Raw genomic sequence first — 7,757 nt, 5'->3', positions numbered from 1 at the left:
TGGTATTATAAGCAATTTTACGTTGTTTTTCACAATGCAAATTGTTTATTACAATAATAATAGTAAGCCTTTAATCTGTCACATTCACTGATAAAATTGACTAAATTAGACAGACTAGATATTTTATGTAAAAAAATACAGAATGGTGGTCCTCAAGAGCTTTTGATAGTGATTCGGTGGACCCCGGAACGGAAAAGGTTGATAACCGATGGCCGGTCCTACACAAAGTGGTATTGTTACCAAGTTGTCTGGTTCTGGTACTCCCTCTCTCTGTACCCCTTTTGACCAGACTGACCTCACTGCTACAGAGGAACTGGAAAGTTATGTCAGGGGTGAAGAAAACAGTGAATAGTCAACATCCCAATACCTAATGAGGGCCCTTAGACCAGGGATGGGCATCTTTGATGGGGGTGGGGGCCACCGAAAAACAGAACTCACCATGAGGGGTCGCAGTGGCTCGTGGGTCTACATAACAGACCATCCACCTACCTTGCAAGAAACATTTATTTTTTGTTTTAAAGTTCATTTCCGGCAATTCTACCAATTTTGTCAGGGGGCTGAGAGAAGATTTAGCAATTGTATAACTAATTTCATGCAATTCTACTCATTTTGCCATGGGGCGGAGAGAAAAATGTGCGATTTTACAGCTAATTTCCTGCAAATTCTACACATTTTGCCATAGGGTGGCGGCAAATGTTTGCAGTTTTTAATATGATAGCTGATTATCAATGTGACTCACCCCGGTCGGTAATTCGACCATGCTTACTACAAGGTTAGATAGCTGGCCGGTAGACTAATTTACCAATCTAATTTAAAAAATGCTGACATGGGCTAATTGAGTGACTGCTGACGCACAACCAAATTTCAAAATTGCACCTTGTGTATTCTATTATTCTAACTGTCAACAGTAGGTGAGACCCCGACTGAGTTCCTAACATAAAACAATGCCCCCCCCCATCTAACATTTTTTTTTAAAGTATTTTCCGCAAACGGTCCTCTGGCCTACAAAAGGGGGCCAACAGTTGCCCATCACTGCCTTAGACCATCCACCTACTCTTTCACAACTCCCGTGTTATACAAGTGCACCCTGACCTGTGCTTTTTAGTAGTTGGACCTGCAGTTTGTTGTAAATCTAATCTATATTAAATTAATTTGATTATTTTGTTTATAACATATGCCATCATTATAGTTGTTTGGCATTGGTTGAAGCTCAATATTAAAATCTCCCTACCATCATATCTACAGTAAGCCAATAAAACACCAATGTCGATGGAAATGTGCAAATCAACTTGGAGGTACACAACATACTCTCCTCCTCTCGTTATGATCTGTCCAGCCGTTACCGAGAACCACACCACTATACCAGATTTTTTACCATGGAACTGGCTAGACACTGTAGCTGGCTTCATGCCATTTTAATCCAAATTTGCAGTGACTGACCAACAGGGAGTGTCAAGTTACTTTTCAGTGTGTTCCCAAAGATCTGAACCCAGTAAGCAAAATTAGGTTTATACTAGTCAGTGCTGAATAGATTTTGTCAAAAGGAGGAGAAAGATCTGGAAGGATACACAGACGACATACAAATAGCTAAACTCACGGAGAAGACAGTCTGGCAAACATCTGATTTAACTGAATTAGTGTAAAACAATAAGTAATTGTTGCGCACAAATTCAATGGAACACTAATATAGAAATATAAAAGATTTTCAAAGACAGTTAAAATAGGTATTTTAAATTATTATGTGCTACATTATAGTGAAACTGCGTGCGGGGGGGGGGGGGGGGGGGGGGGGGCTTTCACTGTCTGTCTCCTCTGGGCAATCCCTTTCCTCAGTTTCCTCTTTACAAATTCAGAGCATTTCAGCGGAAACAAAACCCCACCCCCCTCCCCTCTTTAAAGGGAGAGTCCATATGTTTTGTATAAATGCAAATAGCCATGTCTATGACGTAATAGCCAGGGCAATTTTCCCAATAGCGATGGAAAGCTTACAAGTGTTTTTTATTTTACCTTTATTTAACCAGGTAGGCCAGTTGAGAACAAGTTCTCATTTACAACTGCGACCTGGCCAAGATAAAGCAGAGCAGTGCGACACAAACAACAACACTGAGTTACACATGGAATAAACAAACCTACCGTCAATAACACAATAATACAAAATCTATATACAGTGTGTACAAATGAGGTAAGATTAGTGAGGTAAGGCACTAAATAGGCCGTAGTGGCGAAGTAATTACAATTGAACAATTAAACACTGGAGTGAATGATGTGCAGACGATTTTAACGATTCATTGTTTCTATAACGGTTGAAGAACTCACGTTTCTCAAAACACCACGTACAGAGAACGTTCAATGAGTGCGTCTTTAAAGCATGTGTCGATACTGTTAGGATCCAAAGAAAGGCAGCACTGCTCTCAGATCAGTGTTCTCCATTCAAATCTTACCTTAACATTAGATACGACGGATCAGCTCCTAGAAATAAATGATCATCTATGGCTGCAAATATTGAGGCGGATTATTCTAATGCTTAGGCTATGCACTAAATCAAATATTTGGAACATCATTGAGCACATGTTGTTAGGCCTACACATCATGAAATTGAGGCAAACATTAGATACAGTAGCCTACAATTAGCAAAATAAATTACATTTATTGAACGTGAAATTGATTTCAATTTGATTTAAATATAAAGCCTACTGTATCTTTTAATGTAGTCATGTGACAAAACTGCACAGAGTGGCCGTTTGTTGCCAGCACAAGGTGAATCTGTGAAATGATCATGCTGTTTAATCAGCTTCTTGATATGCCACACCTGTCAGGTGGATGGATTATCTTGGCAAAGGAAAAATACCCACTATGAGGGATGTAAACAAATTTGTGCACAACATTTGAGATAAATAAGCTTTTTGTGCATATGGAACATTTCTGGGATCTTTTATTTCAGCTCATGAAACATGGGACCAAAACATTACATGTTGCATTTATATATTTTTTCAGTATACATGTTCATTTCACAGAGGTAATGAACTGCCCATTGATCAGCACAGCATTTTGATAAAACAGGACCATGTGTGCAAAACAACAGTTGCCGTACCAGGCGGTGATACAGCCCTACAGGATGCTCTCAATTGTTCATCTGTAAACGTTTGTGAGGGTTTTTAGGTGACAAGTCAAATTTGTTCGGCCTCCTGAGTTAGAGGCGCTGTTGCGCCTTCTTCCCCACACTGTCTGTCTAGGTGGACCATTTTATTTTGTCCGTGATGTGTACGCCGAGGAACTTAAAACCTTCCACCTTCTCCACTGCTGTCCTGTCGATGTGCTCCTTCTGCTGTTTCCTGAAGTCCACTTGTTAAGATTTAGAGCTATAAACTTGAACAAAGCACTAAACACGTGAAGATGTAAAGTGTTGCCATTTTGTTGGTCTGTTATAGGTACTTTTTCTGTAACTGTAGTCTAGTCTCACCTTCCTTTGATGGCGTTGAACAGTTGGATGCCATCTGCAAGACCACAGATTTGGATCAGGTCCTCTCTGCCCATCTTCAACAGGTCAGCGCCTACAACATTCACAAAAGATCCACAGCCACTTCCAAACTGGTCTGATGACGTTTTGGAGGAATAAAGACACAGAGAGAAAATTCCCAGGTTATTTTCTCCAAAGGCCTTTTGCATTAGAAAGTGAGAAACAAGTATAGATTTGTAGATGTGTGTCTGACAGTCATCTGAGTGCAATTCATGGGTGAATTATTTCACCTTTAAAATACATTTTCTAACCTATAAATTTTATTTTCACTGGAAAAGTCCTTCAAACATCAACCCCTAGGCATCAAAACAAAAAGATACAAAGACAGCTGACACTTAGAAACAAACTTAACATCTTCAAGCAAATTTCTGGCAACAGTGTACAGGAACAAACTAACAGTAGGTTAAGTCTTACATTAGATGAATCACACACACACTTTAAATACTTTATTTGAATCATCCACCAATCAAATGTACAAAAAGAAAATTCAAACATTTCAAAAGGTCCCTGTATGCATGGCACAGGTACAGAAAGCACCTTCTCCAAACAGCTAGGCTGCCCACGACAGCTGAAAGAGAGCAGTACCTAGCCAATTGCTTCGCCCTAATTTTTATCAGGCCTGCAATTTGGAGCGCGCGCACTGCAAGCCTGTGTACCTGGCCGAGACTGCCGAATATCAGCGCCACCAGCTTGCACCTACACCCTAGGCTGTCCAAGCGTACCGCGATGGGCTGGTACTTAAACAGCTTCTCGGCAAAGTCCCGCTCTGTGTAGTCATCAAATGAGCACTTTAAAAATGAGCACACACACACTATAGAGTACCTGAGAAAGTGGAGATGATCCTACAGAAAGGCGGGTACCTGTGACACTGAAGCCACTGCAGCGTGTCCTGCGGTGAGGACGATGGCACAAGGTGCTACATGTCAAAAAGAAGAAGAGCCATTGAAATAACTAGCTATAGCACCCACTGACTGCCCTTCGTCTCCAAACAATCACCTAAAAAGATAAGAGATGAGAGCAATGGCATTAATACTACTCCTGCTGTTACTTACTCAGAAGAGCAGCCAGACAGAATCAGCTCCCCCTGCTGGATTGGAGAGCTGTTGCTATAAAAGTAAAGTGTAACACAAACAGGGAAGAGAACAAGAGTTAGGTCATTGAGTAATGATTTGTACTGATCGTACTAGTGCAAATAGGCAGTTCCAATGGATTGGGCGGTAGATAACGGAGGATCTAATTTGGCTGAACTGAGACCTTGTCTTACATTTGCCTGACGAATCATACTGAATTTTATTCCGCCCTCCCTCCCTAAATCCATTTATCGCTACATACATTCAGTCGTTGACTATCACCGCAGAAGTCCTTTCTGCTGACATCAAAGTGAGGGGCATTGTACAAAACAAGTCATCAGCATTTGGATCGTTTCTAAGCCAATGACTATTTCTGAAATGCAGCTTTACCCATGTGTGTTAAGGCTCTGGCCCAATTCATCGGTTTCTGGGACCAATTAGAACAGCTTAAATGTGCTTGTATTTGAGAAGTAGTCGGGGAGGAGATCATATCCAGACTCATTATGGAGAAGAAGCGTAAGTGGGGTCGTGGCGTTTGGCATAAGGATTCCTACATAAGGATTCTTTGCAAAATGGGTTGTGCAACTGAACTGCCAAAGATGCAAATAGATACATCCAGACACGAAAGGCGTTAGCACACATGCACTCACTCACAGTCACAACCCACATCCACAATAATTCTAACCCTAAACCTAACACCTAAGCCTAAAATAGCCTCCTCACTTCTCTGAATTCTAGTTGGTTTACCATTCTTGTGACTACTTCTGGTTTCTCACAAGTATAGTAAAATGTGTGCAGACACACACACGCACGCACGTACACACCTGCTGCTACCAGACTCTTATTATTATTGCTAATTAAATACTGCACAATTTAAACACTTGCCTCCCAATCCCCCCTTCCCCAAAACACATGTAATTATTGGACTATAAATTATTTCTTCCTGTATTATACTTATGCTAACTTCCTGCAATAAAAATAAAAAAATGCCATGGGGGAAAGAGAAAACATTGCAGTTTTAAAGCTAATCTCCGTAATGCTGAGAGATACTGTTGCTGTTTTAAAGCTAATTTCCAGCAATTCTACACATTTTGCCATTGGGCATAGAGGAAAGTGTGTAGTTTTAAAGCTAATCTCAATCTACTCTATACAGTTTGCTATGAGTCTGCTTGCTATGAATTCTATCTGATGGCCTTTGGATGTTTAGGTAAAAATACAAATAATGTCCCGTTTGGAACACTGACAAGTAAAGAGCATAACAAAAAAACAAAAAGATTGTTCTATTCTACTGAGCCATTTACTTTATGTTCGTATTCTTATATTTTATTACTTCTTAATGTTGTTGCACTGTCGAGAAGGAACCTGAAAGTAAGCATTTCATTGGACGGTGTATTTACCATGTGTACCATGTGTATCTTGTACATTTGACTAACAAAATTTGAAACTTTAGTTTTACCTTTCAGTGAAGCTACATGAAGTAGGGGAGCTGTGGTAGGCTGGGAAAGGAGTGCAGTTAGTGCTACCGAGATTTGGGGCATCAGGCCAAAGGGAACACTGAAACAAAAGAGGCAGAACGCTCTCAAATAAGATGGTCCTGGCAGAGAGCGTGGCAAGTCTGCTTCATGTTTTACTAGGACATTGTGATTGTAGTCTGACACAGACATAGGTGGGAAATCCAAGAAACCAAAACCAGGTTAGTAGAAAACAATCACTATTTGTTCTGGAACAATAAGCACTTAACTTGCCACACTCTTGATAGGACTTTTTTTAATCAATCTTTCCCTGTCAGTCTTCAGTTTGCAATCAGCTCCTTTTGTCTTCAAGAAAAGACAAGAAAACATTAGTTAAGTACAGAAAGAAAATAAATGAACAACTAGCTCCCACCCACACCCACTAAGAGCCCCTTTACCTTGAAGACCTCGACCTGACAGCTGGAGAAATGCACATGCTCCAGGTACTCTCTGTGCTTGTTCGGAGTAAAGGTGTCTATCGGGATACGGAAGGGCACTCCCTTCTCCCCACCATGCTTCCTAGGGGTTAACTCGGTGCTAATGCAGTTGACCTGCACACAAACAAACATACAACATACACAATTCATGAGTCATTCTATATGGTAATTAGAGTTTCAAATGCAAGAGACGTGTGGGATTGGAAAATAGTCACTCTGGGAAGTGGGAACTCACAAATACTTTAGAAATTCCTTAAATTCACCTTAAAAATTTTTTTTTAATGTCAACGTGATTTTACTTTAATCCCAATTCCACCTCTGGACCCAAATAAGATAGAAAGCAGGGAAAATAAAGTTATTTGACCGTGTTACCTGAATGAAGACGGATGTGTTCTTGACAGGATCCCAGAGAAACTTTACAGTGTTGTGCTGCAGCGAGTGGGCACGAGGCTTGACGACACCCACAGAGAGGGGAATATCTGGACACAATCAATAAATCAGTCAATGAAACAATCAGTCAATCACAGCAGGCAAGAAGGAATTGTAACGCTCTATTTTACACCCCGCCTTTTACCAGGTAGTTACTTAGAAATTACTAGTTAAAATGATAAATACCTAATAACTGAATAGTAATTACACTTCAACATCAGACCTGTTATAAAGTTGATACAAAAGGTAATGTAGAAATCCTCAGATATCAAAGGTCAATTATCAAACATAGACTGTGGTCAGACTTTACTTAAGACGTTCTCTGGTGTCATGACGTTGCCCTCTTTGGGTACAGCAAGCCCCATCACCCTCTCCCTGCCACCTTCAACTAGGCTGCTGTGGTCAGAGAGGTCGTAAATTCCTGAGAAGACCCTGCCTCATGGCCACACAGTATAACGACAGAGTGAATTTTCATAGAGAACAAAGGAATTTCTTCCACCTCACAGAACTTGAGGTCCGAACAACATTTATGTTCCGGAGAAGGTATAAAAGATCGGCGAAGAATCCAGCTACGAACTGGTCCGTTTGTTACATTTTGGTGAGGCTCATGGGAGACAGTGCGGCCACATTACCATAACGCTGTTTATATAATAGCCTCAGATATGAGATTTACATCTAATTGTTGTATAAGATGAATGAGCGAGTATGATACTGTTTGTAAAATTGTGTAATGTGATTTTGGACTGTTTAATGAAGGAAACTCCAATTCCCTTTTGAGTTGAACTGAATCAGA

General features: G+C 40.5%; 1 pseudogene; it reads right to left on the bottom strand.

Moving 5' to 3' along the window:
- The window catches only part of LOC139385845 (transcription factor CP2-like protein 1), a 35,067-nt pseudogene extending 27,738 nt beyond the window's left edge, over nt 1-7,329 (bottom strand).
- Nucleotides 7,330-7,757: the final 428 nt, after the last annotated feature.

The sequence above is a fragment of the Oncorhynchus clarkii genome, chromosome 3, assembly GCF_045791955.1.
Source record: "Oncorhynchus clarkii lewisi isolate Uvic-CL-2024 chromosome 3, UVic_Ocla_1.0, whole genome shotgun sequence".
Classification (NCBI taxonomy): domain Eukaryota; kingdom Metazoa; phylum Chordata; class Actinopteri; order Salmoniformes; family Salmonidae; genus Oncorhynchus; species Oncorhynchus clarkii.
This window is presented reverse-complemented; position numbering and strand designations above follow the sequence as displayed.